The sequence below is a fragment of the Rhincodon typus genome, chromosome 42, assembly GCF_021869965.1.
Source record: "Rhincodon typus isolate 14 chromosome 42, sRhiTyp1.1, whole genome shotgun sequence".
In the NCBI taxonomy this organism is placed as follows: Eukaryota; Metazoa; Chordata; class Chondrichthyes; order Orectolobiformes; family Rhincodontidae; genus Rhincodon; species Rhincodon typus.
Genome location: NC_063373.1, coordinates 3,722,316 through 3,736,460, shown reverse-complemented (window position 1 = coordinate 3,736,460; position 14,145 = coordinate 3,722,316). Strand labels below are relative to the sequence as shown.

General features: G+C 42.9%; 1 protein-coding gene across 3 annotated transcripts in view; it reads right to left on the bottom strand.

The window, feature by feature from the left end:
* LOC109937933 (zinc finger protein 23-like) overlaps positions 1–14,145 on the bottom strand; it is a 42,295-nt gene that overhangs the window by 18,869 nt on the left and 9,281 nt on the right. Inside the window, exon 1 of one of the 3 annotated variants that reach the window (XM_048619132.1) lies at positions 384–546. The exons of the other annotated variants lie outside the window; for them this stretch is intronic. The gene's annotated coding sequence lies outside the window, so the exon portion shown is untranslated. Of the gene's footprint in view, positions 1–383; positions 547–14,145 lie in introns of those variants that run through there. 3 annotated transcript variants of the gene reach the window in all.

The following is a 14,145-nucleotide window of genomic DNA, read 5'->3' as shown; positions in this document are numbered from 1 at the left end:
AAATGTGGATTGGAGTTTGCAATAAGGTGAGCCACCATATTGTTGATTATAATTGTCTCTCTATCGTCGACACAAAACAGCAGCAGGACTAACATGTACGAGAAGCAGTGGAGGTATTGACCCCATTCAACCACCTTCCACATTCACTGCCTGCACCAGTGACATATATTGACTTCACTCTGGTCTTTGTTCAACGTGCGCATGGCGGTGGTGCATGCGCACAGCTGCCAATTGCCCCGCATGAGAATGTCGGCCCAGCTACCAATTGCCCCGCATAGAAATGGCAGCCGTAAATCCGGGCCAAATTCCCGGGCAAAAGAAGGCGGCCGCCTAATCGATGCAAACAGGGATGCGCAGGCTCTTATTCACGGTCTCAGACCTACACCAAGTGTCTATGAAGGCTTCCCTCTCCTCCACCGGCTCCGTTTCTCTTCATTCCCTCAGTCACTCCGTGTCTTTTATCCTTTGCTGCTTTCCCCGTAATCCAACTCTGACTTTGCCCAGGCTGACACCGCGCATGCTCTAATCGCTCCCAGTCACTGCGCCTGCGTAATGATCTCCGATCGTGAATGTGGAGCACATTCTCGTTCTCCATGGATGCTGGGTGACAACATTACCATTAAAAACTGGTGTTCTGTAATTAACAAGCACTTTTCATGATCTGATTAAAATTTCAAATAAAGATTTTAAAATCAGTAGGCTATCAAGTACACCACGATCTATACCGTGTTTCTATCTGTGAAGTGTTCAACAATAGAAAATAAATTGATGACAGACATGAACTTTTAGGGGTCTCAGCAGATGCTCTTTTCAAGCAGAGGAACACCGAATGTCGTACAGCTATCAGTTTATGCATTCAGTTAAACTCTAAAAGACATGATCTATAAAAATTCCATTCACTATGACATTCAGAGCATTTGATAATGTTTCCGTCCGGTTCAAACCGACAACTTCATGTGTGGTGAAAACGTAATAAGTACGCCAATGTACTGAGAACATTCACAGGCATCTTGCCAGAAGATCAACCTGTGAATTAATGCTTTATTTCAAGAGTTTTATTTTTTGCTGGCATTGCGGAATATTTTAGATAAGTTGATCGAACCGCTAAATTAGTGGAAGCCACATCTCAGTTTGAAGCAATTCAAATTATTATGTCTGTGCAAAATTTAATTTTGAAAGTCTTCTCAAAAAAGTCCTAATATTCTTCTCGGTCTCTGTTTTGATCCCACCCCACAACCCCCCCCCCCCCACCCCCACCACTCCTCGCCAGTCCTGCCTCCACCTTTGTCCCTTTCAACTAATAATCGAATTCTTTTCAGAAAAATATGAGTTAATAAAAAAGAAATAGAAGTGCAGGATTGTTTGCAGTCCCAATACAATGTGTCAAGTTTAATAAAGTGTCCCTGCCAAAATGATATGAACAATTAGACATGAGTTTTGGCGTGTGTGTGTACGTGTGTGTGTATTTGCTTACAAATTGGGGAACAATCTGCAGTAATGCTTATTCTGGTCGAGTATGATTTCATTTACAGAATCCAATTTCCACCAATGTACAACTTGTTCAAGAAGTTATGGAAAAGAGAGAATGTTTTCTTCCATCTGTACAAAGTCTTCATTAGTTTATACCTGGACGATTGGGGATGTCACTTGATAAATTATTCAATGTTGGTCCTGGAAACATGGCAGTGCTGATTCAACCAAACGTCTGTTCTGGAATACAAGGGGACATTCTATTTTCTGTGAACTGACTAGGAGACACAATGATTGATACATTAATTTGATTCTCAGTCTGCAGACAGGAAGCTGGAAAATGAAGACAGACAGAGGAGGGGGAGGAAACTGGGAGTGGAGGAAAGAAATAGGGGAGATGGGACTGGATTTCAGCCCAGGGAGGGAGGAGGATATGTGAGATTGGAATTTACAAATTTTGGGGAACAGGAAAAGAAAGAAAAGACTTTTGTGCTCTGATTTCTATCTTCTACTTCAAGTAATGACTTTTCTAAACAAATTTTACAGGGTATTAGAAGAGAAAAATTTACTCAATTTATCCTGACCTGAATATCATTGTCCTTTGAATGTGAAAGAAGAAATGTTTCTCTGTAGGAGAGGCTGAATAGGCTGGGGCTTTTTGCCCTGGAGCATCGGAGACTGAGGGGTGACCTTATAGGGGTTTATAAAATCATGGGGGACATGGATAGGGTGAATAGTCAATGTAATGTTCCTAGGGTGGGTGAGTCCAAAACTAGAGAACATAGGTTTAAGGTGAGTGGGAAAGAGTTCAAAAGTACCTGAGAACTAAGTGAATCTCTTTGTAGCCTCAGTGCAGGTGAATGATTTTTTTCATGAATGATGGTCTGCATCCATTGCAGTTTAGAAGAATGGGATGTTACAATGGGGAATGGTCAGACCCCCCTGATAATGAAAACTAAATCACAAGCCCCAATCGGTTATGACAGGAGTAGGGGTTCCCCTCTAGCAATTATGCTGAAACACCCAAAGAAGCTTATCTTTCCCCTCGTAGTCTATTAAAAGAATGGTTAAAGGAAAGAAAATCCCTGATCTCCACTTTACAAGTAACAAGAAACAATTTATTTATTTAACCCAACAATGAATAAATTAACAAAATTACTAACAAACCAACAATTCCCCCTTAGACTACTAACTGCTCCCTAACTGGTCTGAATTCTACTGGAATGCCATTTAAATAAAAACAAGTCCCACTAATATAAACCCAATTAATAAAAAGCAATAAATTATAACTTAATCTCTCCAAGTTTGCACAGACTGTCTTCTGGAATATTCTGCCAGCTCTCTTCACAAACACCTTTCTTCTGTTCTGCCATCAGGGATGTTTTATCTCTATAATTTCTTCAATGAAGCCTTAGAGCTAAAATACTGTGATACCTTTGATTAATTAGATTGGCTTTCTCTGACAGCTGAATTGTGCTAACTTTGGCAGGTGACAGTTGTCTCTCTTTCAGATGGCAGTTGGCTCTCTCCAATTTTCCAAATACCCTCATCTCATACATCCGTAATAACATAACCAAATTTTTATAATATGATTGGTTTCAGGTTGTCAACACCATCAGTTTTTAAATTCAATTGGCCTTGAATCACTGAGTTTGGTTTTAAATTAATTGGCTGAATTCAAATTCATCACGACATCAAAACAAGACTCTATTTGGCCTGCTACTTGTAAGGCTTTTTTGAAAAACTTGTTTCACTTTTTGACTCTCTCTGTGTTGGCTACTTCAGCTGCTGCTCACAAATAAATCTTTTAAAGGAACCACACATTTTAGTTTCCTGGCTTCCACTTCACAATTACTTTACCCAACTTCGTATCAGGGAAGCGATTGCATTGAAATTTATGATGTCCTGAGGTGACTTGGTAGGGTGGATACTGAAAGGTATTTCCATTTGTGGGAGAGACTAGAACTAGGGACACCATGAACATTTCTGTCATTTGTGATCAGAAATCTATCAACCTGTACTTTAAGTAGTCTCAAAGATTGCACATCCTCAGCGTAAACAAATTCTCTGTATCTTGGAGACCCTTCTAAAGAATGGTCACTGGACTCAAAATGTTTGCTCTCCACAGATGCTGTTGAATTTCTTCATCAATTTCTGTTTTTGTTTCAGATCTTCAGCATGAGCAGTTCTTTGTTTTATTTATTATCCTACATCTGCCCCACCTTCTCACGTGTACTTGGCCTATTTAATTACACTGCAGACCCTTACTATCTTCCTTACTATTTGCTTTCCTACCTATGGTAGCAAAAGCAAAATTGGCTACATTAGAGACAGTTCCTTTATCACTGAGGACCAAAAGCCTTTGATCCAGTGCAATACATCAGATACGCAAGCAACCAGACGGAAACATCTTCTTTGCAGCTACCCTGTCAATCCACTTAAGTAATGCGTCGGTGTCAACGAGCTCCCCTCTCAGAGAGAGGAGGGAAATGAAGGGAAGAGATTTTGCTAAGTGTACTCCCCTCCCCTACTCCCTGAGCTGGTTCGAGAGAGAGGGGGAGGGACAACGGCTTCTCGCTCCAACCCGAGCCAGCAGCGGTTGCCCTGGAAACCGTGGCTCCAGGACGGGCAAGGGGAGCAATGGATGGGGGCGGGGTTCCTATGTCCGCGCGCCTGGCCTGAGCTTGGAACCCGAGGACGTCACCGCCGAGCACAGCGACTCCTATTGGGAGATAGTAAGAACTGCGGATGCTATTCAGACATTGCCTCTGATTGTGAGCAGGAACATATTTCTGTGGCATTGATGGGTCAGCAGCATCCCAGTCAATTATGCCTGGAACTTTTTTTAAATATAAACCCTAACTCAAAGAAAGAAAAATGTTCTTTTTAAATCTGTAGATAATTATCTTCCAAAAGAAACTAGTTTGAAACCCAGGAACCACCCAAATTGTTTATCATTTATTCTTATTAATTTTTGATTATCCCTTATAAACTTCGGCTCAATTTCCACTTGAATGGTTTAGTTAGAAACTCACATCAATTGACATTTCAGAACAATTATGCCCATGTTTGGGTGGTTTTAAATTATGCTTCTACATCGGAGATAGAAGTGCTTGCCATTAATTTAGAGGTAACCTTCAAATCATCAGTTCTCAAGCAGTTTGTGTTGAATGAGAACACATGAATGGTTAAGGCCCAGTCATCACAAACCAAAGCCTTTTTAGTTTATATTATTACCATTTTGTGATGTTTGATGTCTGTAGTTTTCTTCATGATTTCCTAAAACATTCTACAATTCCTGCTGTAGAATCATGTTGCTCTAGAAACTGTCATCAACTGTTTGAAAAACAGACATTGACCAAGAGCCCAATGAGTGAACATGTCCATGAGAACAACCAAACATATAAGAGCAAGAATAATACTCAGACAGCCAGTGCAGATACAATGGACTGAATGGCATCTTTCTACACTGTAACAATTCTGTCATTCAAAAGTGTCAGACCAGAAATAATCCCAAGTAATGACGATGTATTATTGTTCAGTAATTACATTCTCATCATTGAGTCAGGATGTTGTTAGTTCAAACATCCCATTCAGATTCTTAACCTTAAAATCTCGGCTGATATTCTGATGTAGGACCAAGAAAGCACTGCACTGTCAGGGATCCCGTCATTCAGAGGGAACCTTTAGATGTAGCCGCATCTTCCTTCACAGGTGGACATAAAAGATCGCATGAAATTGTTTCAAAGGACATGACAGGTCTCAGGTTTACAGCTCAAATAAACATCCCTCAATGATCATCACTAAACAGAATGTCTGCAATAGCCATGTTTCTGTGTGAACTCTTTCTCTCCCCACAGATACTGCCTGACCTGCTGAGTATTTCCAGCATCTTATTTCTGTTTGTGAGAGTTTGTTGCACACAGTTTAGCTGCTGTATCTCCTACAACAGTGATTAGACTTCACAAGGACTTCAGTTGCTGTGAAGAACATTAGGACATTTTGAACATGTGAAAGTCATTTTATAAATACAAGCTCTGCATTAACGTTGAAGGAACGGCCCAAGAACAGGCCAGTAACAGGACATATTATCAGTCTCCTCTAATCTGAGAGAAATCAAGGACACAAACACTGTGTATCTGATATGACTGATATATGGAGAATTAGACACCAGTTTGATTAAAGAGATTATGCATACCCACTGAAGTAAACCCCAGCTACAAGAATGAACAAGGTTCAGTTCTGGCTGCAGTAATAGCAGAATACAATCACATGAGACCTCGCTGGTGTCTCAGGCATGTGGATAAATCATTCAATTCCTTGCAACACACAGGGCAGGCCAATGGCCTCTCCCCAGAATGTGTTTTCTGGTGTTTCATCAAGTCATTACTGCTTCTAAAGCTCTTCTCACAGTCACAGCATTTAAATGGTCTCTCACTGGTATGAATAAGCCCATGTCTGCTCAGATTGGAGGACCAAGTGGATCCCTTCCCACTCACAGAGCAGGTAATATGTTTCTCTCCAGTGTGAATACGCGGGTGCTCAATGACTACAGATGACTGAGTGAATCTCTTCTCAATTCAGTGCAGGTGTACGGTCTCTCGCTAGCGTGACCATGCTGGTGTATCAGAAGCTGTGCTTCCCGCACAAAGAGCAGGCGTCTCTCTCCAGCGTGAACATGCCTGTGATAAGTGACGTGGGAAGACAAGTGAATCCCTACCCACACATGGAGCAGTTGAATGCCTTCTTTTCACTGTGAACATGTTGATATTTAGTGATGCTGGATAACTGACTGAAGCTGTTCCCATACTGAGAGCAGAAGAACGGTCTCTCTCCAGTGTGAAATGGCTTATGTGACCTTAGGCTGGATGCTGACATGAATCCCCTCCTACATACAGAGCAGGTAAAAGGTCTCTCTCCAGTGTGAACCCGATTGTGTGACATTAGGCTCAACCACAAAGTATATCCCTTCCACACACAGAGCAGACGAAAATTCTCTCAACATGGTGAAGATATTTATGAGCATCTTTAATTTACACATTATGGCGGCTTCCATCAGAGGCTCTTCTTGTGAGACAGCCTCTCTGGCTGCTTGGCCAGCCAGACCATTTCCTGGGCTTCTGTTTTCTTCGTTTTCTTTGGGTGTTTTCTTTGGTGTCGGTTTTACTTTCCAGGATGGAGACTTCTTGGTGTAACTGTATGGCTTCAAGTAGATTTATGACTTCGTTCCCATTTTGGATGGGGGTACCTGCAGTTGAAAGGAGCTCTCCTTTTGCGATAGTGTCCCAAAATTGTGGGCTACTCCAAATGCAAAGCGAGATTCCATGTAGATATTTGCTGTCGGCCCCTCTACTATCTTGCATGCTTCCAATAGAGCATGCAACCCAGCCTGTTGGGCGGATGTTCCGGCCTGGTCCAGCTTGTTGTGTGCTCTGCTTCATGGACACCTGGCTCACCCTTACCATTCCTGACTGCACCCTACAAGCTGACGGGTTCTGCATAACCGCATGGACAACACGGTGTCATTGGGTCAGGCGAAGAGCGGAGAGGTACGCTTTCTAATCAATACCTTCTGGTGCTCGGATGTAGCGACACTGGCAAGACGTTGTTCCCCAGACCTTGAATACCTTACAATAAAATGCTGTGCCTACTACCTACCACAAGAGTTCACCTCTGCCATCCTAACAGCACTCTACATACCACCTCATGCAGATGTGAAGAATGCCCTAGACAGGATTTACCTAACCACAAACACTCCAGAAACAAATTTCCCTGGGCCCTATTCATTGTGGCTGGTGACTTCAACTAAGCCAACCTCAAACGGGTGATGCCCAAGTACCGCCAACACATCTCCTGTCACACCAGGGGACTGAACATTCTGGACCACTGCTACACAATCATCCAAGATGCCTACCGCTCCAACCACCACTCACAGTTTGGAAAATCAGATTGCAGCACTGTGTTCCTCCTCACAGCTTACAAGCAAAAGCTGAAATAGGAGAATCTTTCACGAAAAGAAGTATTGTGCTGGTCTGAGGCAGCAGAAGACTGTGGACTGGACCACGTTCAAGTGTTCAGCAGAAAACCTAGACAAATATGCCACCACAGTCAAGGACTTCATTAGCAAATGTTTGGAGGTCTGCATACCAAAGAAGTCTATCCAGGTGTTCCCCAACCATAAACCTTGGATGAACCAGGAAGTCCACTCCCTACTAAAGACCAGATGTTTAGCATTCACGTTGGGTGACCCAGACCAATACAGGAAATCCAAATATGATCTCTGCATAAAACTAAAGAACTGATCATTGACTTCAGAAAGAAAGGAGAACATGCCCCTCCCCACCCCCCGCCCATCTACACCAGCAGAACTGGTGAACAGTATCAAGTTCCTCAGAGTGATGATATCTGACAACGGGTCCTGGACTTCCCACGTAGTTGCAAAAGTCAAGACGGCACAACAACACCTTTTCTTCCTCAGGCTGCTCAGGAAATTTGGCATGTCCATAAGGTCCCTCACCAACTTCTACAGATGCACCATTGAAAGCATAATGTCTGAGTGCATAACGGCCTGGTATGGAAACTGCTCTGCCCAGAAAAGGTACTACAGAAGATGGTGTGCACAGCCCAGACGATCACAGAAGCCAACCTTCTATCGATGGTCTCCATTTACATGGCCAACACCATCAAAGACTCACACACCCTGGTAATGATCTCCTACAACCTCTTCCATCAGGCAGAAGATACAAAAGCCTGAACACGAGCAGGTTCAGGAACAACTTCTTCAGTTATCAGACCGATGAATGGACTCTCTAGCCTCAAATAATGCTGGTCTTGCTAACATTGATCTCGCCTAGTGCATGCCCTGTTCAATGAAACCTGTATACCCACGTCTAAGTCTTTGTGATCTGCTCATCCTTTGCTTACTATTATCTGCCTGTACTGCTCATAAACAAAACTTTTCACTGTATTTTGGTACACGTGAAAATAAATGAATAAATACTTTTTTTTAACCATGACTTCACACAGATTGGTGACAGCTCATCCTGCTTTTCTGATCCCGTTTTCAATGAAAGAGGACCCATTCATAGGAAGAATGAGGTCCAGCTTCCGCAGAGGCTCCTCTGCTGCTAAAGCTGCTTCATCTATTTGTTTTCAAATTTCCATGCAGTCATACTTTTCTTCATACTTGTCTCCTCTTCTTGCTCTCTGAACACTGGGAGCATAATTGAGGGGTTAACTGGGCTAGCCAGCCCATGTTGAGATTGGGGGCTTCTAAGACTGCTGTCCAGCGGGTCTTCCTGGCTGCCGTTACTTGCAATACTCTCTTCATTGACAGTAAGGCATGTACTGTGTGGAGGCACTTGACAGTTAGTTTTTGGTAAGGACCAAACATATTATGGTAGCCATCACAGCTCAATATGTGGCTTCCATGGCCCTCAAGCAGCTTCCCCATCCCAGGGCAACTGCATTCAGTTTTGTTGAGTAGTATCCAACAGGTCTTTGTAAATCCCCATGCTCTTGCATTAGTATAGCTGTCATGTATCCTTCTTTTTCATTTACAAAAAGGGTAAATGGCTTCCCACTGTCAGGAATATCCAAAGCTGGTGCCAAGCATAAGACCTTTTTACATTCTCTTGTTGCTATTCCATTAGGGTGATAACCTCCTTTGATGTTCTCTTGCCCTTTAAGAGGTCATTCAGTGGCTGTGCTCGTTGTGTGCGGGAGTCAATCCAGTTCCTGTTAAAGTCTCACAGTCCTAAAAAGGATCTGAGTTCCTGGATAGCAGTGGGCTCTTGGGCCTTCCGAATTGCTGCAGGTCTGTCCTGGGTAAGTTCTGTTTTTCCCCCTCTGAAATTTTGTGTCCCGAATACACAACCTCTTCCTGCAACACTTGAGCCTTGTTAAAATTGGCTTTATGTACTCTGGAGTGCAAGTGGTCCAGCAGGACTTGCAGATCCTGTTTGTGCTGTTCCTCTGTATTGGAGGCAACTAGAATATCATCCACATACTGAATAATCGTAGAAGGCACAGCATGTAATTATCACACATGATTTTCTAGGGCCATATGAAGTATAGTAGGAACCCTGTGGCAGCCAGGTCCAGGTGTACTTTTTTTTTTAGAATCCCTACAGTGTGGAAGTAGGCCATTCTGCCCATCAAGTCCACATCGACCCTCTGAAGATCATTCCACCCAGACCCACTCCATCCCTGTATTTTCCATGCTAACCCATCTAGCCTGTGCATCCTGGACACTAAGGGCAATTTAGCATGGCCAATCCATCTAACCTGGACATCTTTGGACTGTGGGTGGAAACTGGAGGACCCAAAGGAAACCCATACAGAGAATGTGCAAACTCTGCACAGATAATCGCCTAAGGATCGTATTGAACCTGGATCCCTGGCGCTGTCAGGCAGCAGTGCTAACCACCGAGCCACCATGTCACCTCTGTGGTTGCTGGATGGTGAAGGCAAACCACTGTTGGACTTCAGGTGCCAAGGCTACCAACCAGAATCCATTGGCCATGTCTATCACTGAGATGTATTTATGTTCCAGTGTATGGGCATTAAAAATACTGGCAGGACCAGTGACCAAAGAACTTTCTGATCAATGCATTGGTTGGCCTTTCTGTTGATGGTCAGGCACCAAGTCATGTCAGGTTTCCTCACTGGCCGTATGAGGCTGTTGGAGGAGCTGTGTGTTTTTACAAATATGCCTTTTTTTCCACTTGTCGTATGATGGGCAAGATCCCAGTGATTGAGGCTGGGTTAATGGAGTATTATTTGGTGCATGGAGGGGTGACTCCCGGTGAATGATGCCAGTTCCATTTGGAGCAAGCTGCAATCGTTCTTCTCCTTTGCCCAGATTGGGTGGTCTCTTGACTCTTCCTTTTTCATGCATCTTGTGGACCAGGTAACTTTACCATCCCCAAAGTGCAAGGAGGTGCTTACCTGGGTCAGAAATGTCCATTCCCAAAACAGCTTGTTCCACTGATCCTACCCAGACCGAGGTCGTTAATTCATGCAGGCCCAATTCAAAGGGCACCAGATATATTCTTTTAATAGTACGACCTTCGCTTCCTGCTCCATGTGCTGTTAGTGTTTTCCTGTTTAAGGGTAGCTATTGTCCATAATAAAGAGGGATACAGGCCAATTCTGCTCCAGTATCCAAAAGACAGATTATTTCTTGATTGCCCAACCTGAAAAGGATGTAAATGCCTTCCCCTCACTGTTGTACGAGAGACATCAGGGGTACGGTAAGGGAAAGGGCAGGCTCCTCTAATTCTTTTCTTTTATTCAACATTTCCTTCTGTTGTTCCACAGTCATATTCTTGATGCTGTCTATCAACAATTATTATGGGGAGGGGTTTGATCCTGGTTTAGAACTGTCTTGCGCACCATCTCGGTGGTCTTGTCACTGACCCCTACAAGTTCTTGTCCGATGACCTCCTTGCTGCAATAGTGGCATTTTTCAGTGTGTGGGGGTTTGGGTGGAGGTGGGAGAACTTTCCTGACATTGATTCTCACTTGGTTTACCACCTGTGACTTGCATTGCTCTCACCTTATCACCCATGTCCCTGTCCAGCCTAAGGCACCGATGGTCCAGATTTCCAACTGTCATTAAATCGTCCATCCAGTCATGATGGGCTACTTTCAACATTTTAGCTAGTTCCTACTTCAGTCCTGCCACAAAGGCAGCCTTTAGAGGTCTCACACTACTGTCATCCAGGTCATTGCGTTCCCTAATATCAAATCCAGAGTGATCTGAACATGCCACATTAAACCTTTCAAAATAAACAAGTGCATCCTCACTCTTTTTTTTGTGTTCATACCATCACCTTTGTCCAATCCATCTTTGGTGGACAAACATTTCACAACCAATTCTGTATTGCTGCCCAGCCCCTGTTCAAATTTTGCTCATCCTCGCCCAATCTTCGTACACTCTCCTACTCAATCTTTTTCCTTCGCTAAGAGTCATCAGCACTGACAATATCTGGACCCCATCTATCGTTTGCAGATTGTAAATAATCCTCAGCTGTTCCAGTTGCTCCCAAATTTTCATTCCCTCTTTTTTAGGGTTGGGTATCTCTTTCGACCGCTTATCTATTGTTACAGGGTCCGCAGGCATACGGTAGTAACATTTTCTAGAAATGTAAGTGATGGTGGTGCCTCCATTATCCCTGTTGTCTCTCTCCTCTGTTTTAACTTTTGCCCATTTACTTCTCAAGACAGCAAGTTGTAATTTGGTTCCTTCTTCTGAGTCACCAGAATCTGTCTAAATTGGCCTCCCTCCTTTATGCCCTCCATTGGTCCTTGGCCAATTGGTTTAAACAGGGTTATCCAGACCAGGATTTGGCACTCTTCCCTTTGGGCTCAGGCGCTTGATAGGGTCTTTAGATACTTGTTTCTGGAGTTTCTCATTTTCTGATTCTAACTCCTTACACTTTCTTCTAGATTCCTGTGCTTTATTTTTTAGCCCCTGTTAATTCTTCACACACCACTTTTAATTGCTCATTAATGCTGGTTAAATCTCATTCATATTGAGAGTGTTTTATAATTTTGTTTCGCTGTCAGACCTGTCCTATCAGAGCAAGGGACCACCTTACTTGATCTTTCTCTTTCATACAGGTTGTTTCTCCCTAGACCCTTTTAATATCATTCAGGGACCATTGTCCCTTGTAGCTATCGTACTTTTGCCTGATCTTCACAGAGGTTTTAGGTTAGCTGAACTGTTGCTCTATATATTCCTTTAGTATCAGTGGAATTTCATCTCCTGATATGTCAGGTGGGGCCAGCCCATCCTTGGCAGTTCTGCATTCTGATCAACCACCACTGGGATAATTATGGGTCTCAAGTCGAGCTTAATTAGCCTTGGTCGGAGACTATTACCTCGGCTCCACTGTATGCAGAAGCCTGATTTCAGGGACCTCAAATCTCCCTACCCCACCGGAATTCAGAATCATGTGAAGGCAGAGACCACCAAGTTTAGATAACTGACCTTGGACTTTCATGGGCGCAGAGATCATCTCAATTCTACAGAGAGGTTCCTTCTACAGTTCCTTCAGCGATCCTGCCAGACTACACCAAGTTGTTAGATCTCATGTTTCAATGAAAGTCTGGGTTGCAGGGTGGAATCAGGTGACATTTATTTGTGATTTACAGCTCAGTTACAGCAGAAAAGCACACACAAAGCTTCAGAATGTCCTAACTTCACAAGTTAAACTTAGAGTGCACATCCACCCCCACCCCTTGATTACTATTGGTCAGTGGCGCCAAGATGTTCCTCTGTAATTGGCTCTTGGGTACAGCATCTTAACACAGTTCAAGCTTGCTAATCACAGAGATGGACAGGCTTGTGGTCCACCCCAGTCCTTCATAATATTTTCCAAATTCTTATCTCCCTTCTAAGGCTTTTCACAATGGATACTGTATTCAAGTAACATTTGCCAGCTGCACCACGTTAGCTGCCAATTAATTAGATTTCAGGACCTTGCAAATTTCTCATTACAGGAAATACAGAAGAATATTGATTTTTGATCAGTTCCAAAGTTATGTAGTTATACCCAATGTTAGAATTCTTCAGCTAACAAGTTTTGTCTTAAATGTGTTCAATCGATCCACATTCCAATGTCTGCTAAGCTCTGTCTACATTCCTTCTTGTAAACCGAGATAGGAAGGAAGTTCGAAAATGTTCATGTGTGAGACAGAGAGAGAGGGGGTGGGGGGGCGCAGCTTTCATACTGCATTCACTGGACTAATTGTTACCTATTCATGGTCTGGTCTGCATCTCCTCCTTTTGATAACTAATTCAGAATCTATATCTAGAATTATTGGTTAAATAACGAGTTTGCGCGACACGTCTTATTCCAAGTCAAATGTTGAATGTTATTATCTATATCTTACGGAGTTGCTATTAAGACTATATTATCATCTATTTCTTATGCGTTTGCTGAATCAAATGTTAAATGCTATCATCTATGTCTTACAGAGGCACCATTGTTACTCAAATGTTAAATGCTATCATCTATATCTTATGCACATTCAGCAACCTTGTCAGTAACTGTTACTGTCAGCAACCATGGGCAGCTCTAACATGGACTGAAAATTTTTGCAAGTGCCCCTGCTATTTCATCCCAACAACTTATTGTCCCAATGATATAGGATATGTTTCACCTGACTCTGGAGGTTTATCCACATTTAAGCCTGCCAGATGATGTAAAACCTTCTCTCTCTCGATTCTAATTTCTTTAAGGACCACAGCAGTAATCTATGTGTAGAACCAGAGGATGTAGACTTGGTTCTAAATGAATACTCTGTGTCAGTTTCACTAGTGAGGGAGATGAATCAGGGGGAAATATGTGATAGTGAGGCCCACTGAATTCTCTTTCCACTGTTATCCTTTACCCACTAATGCACCTGTAAAAGGAAATGAGCATTTTCCTTTATTTTACCTGGCTATATCAATTCATGTTCCCCTTGCAGCGCTCCTTATCTCTCCATTTAAGTTCCCTCTTGCACATTTACCTGAAATTATCTGCTCCCTGCGCACTCTGGCCAAATCACATCTGGTCTTATTAAAATCAACCAATTTAGTGCTTTGATTTGAGGCTCGTCCTTGTCCTTTTCCATAACAATCCTGATTCTTTATAACCATCTGCAAAATACTCCCCCACTGAT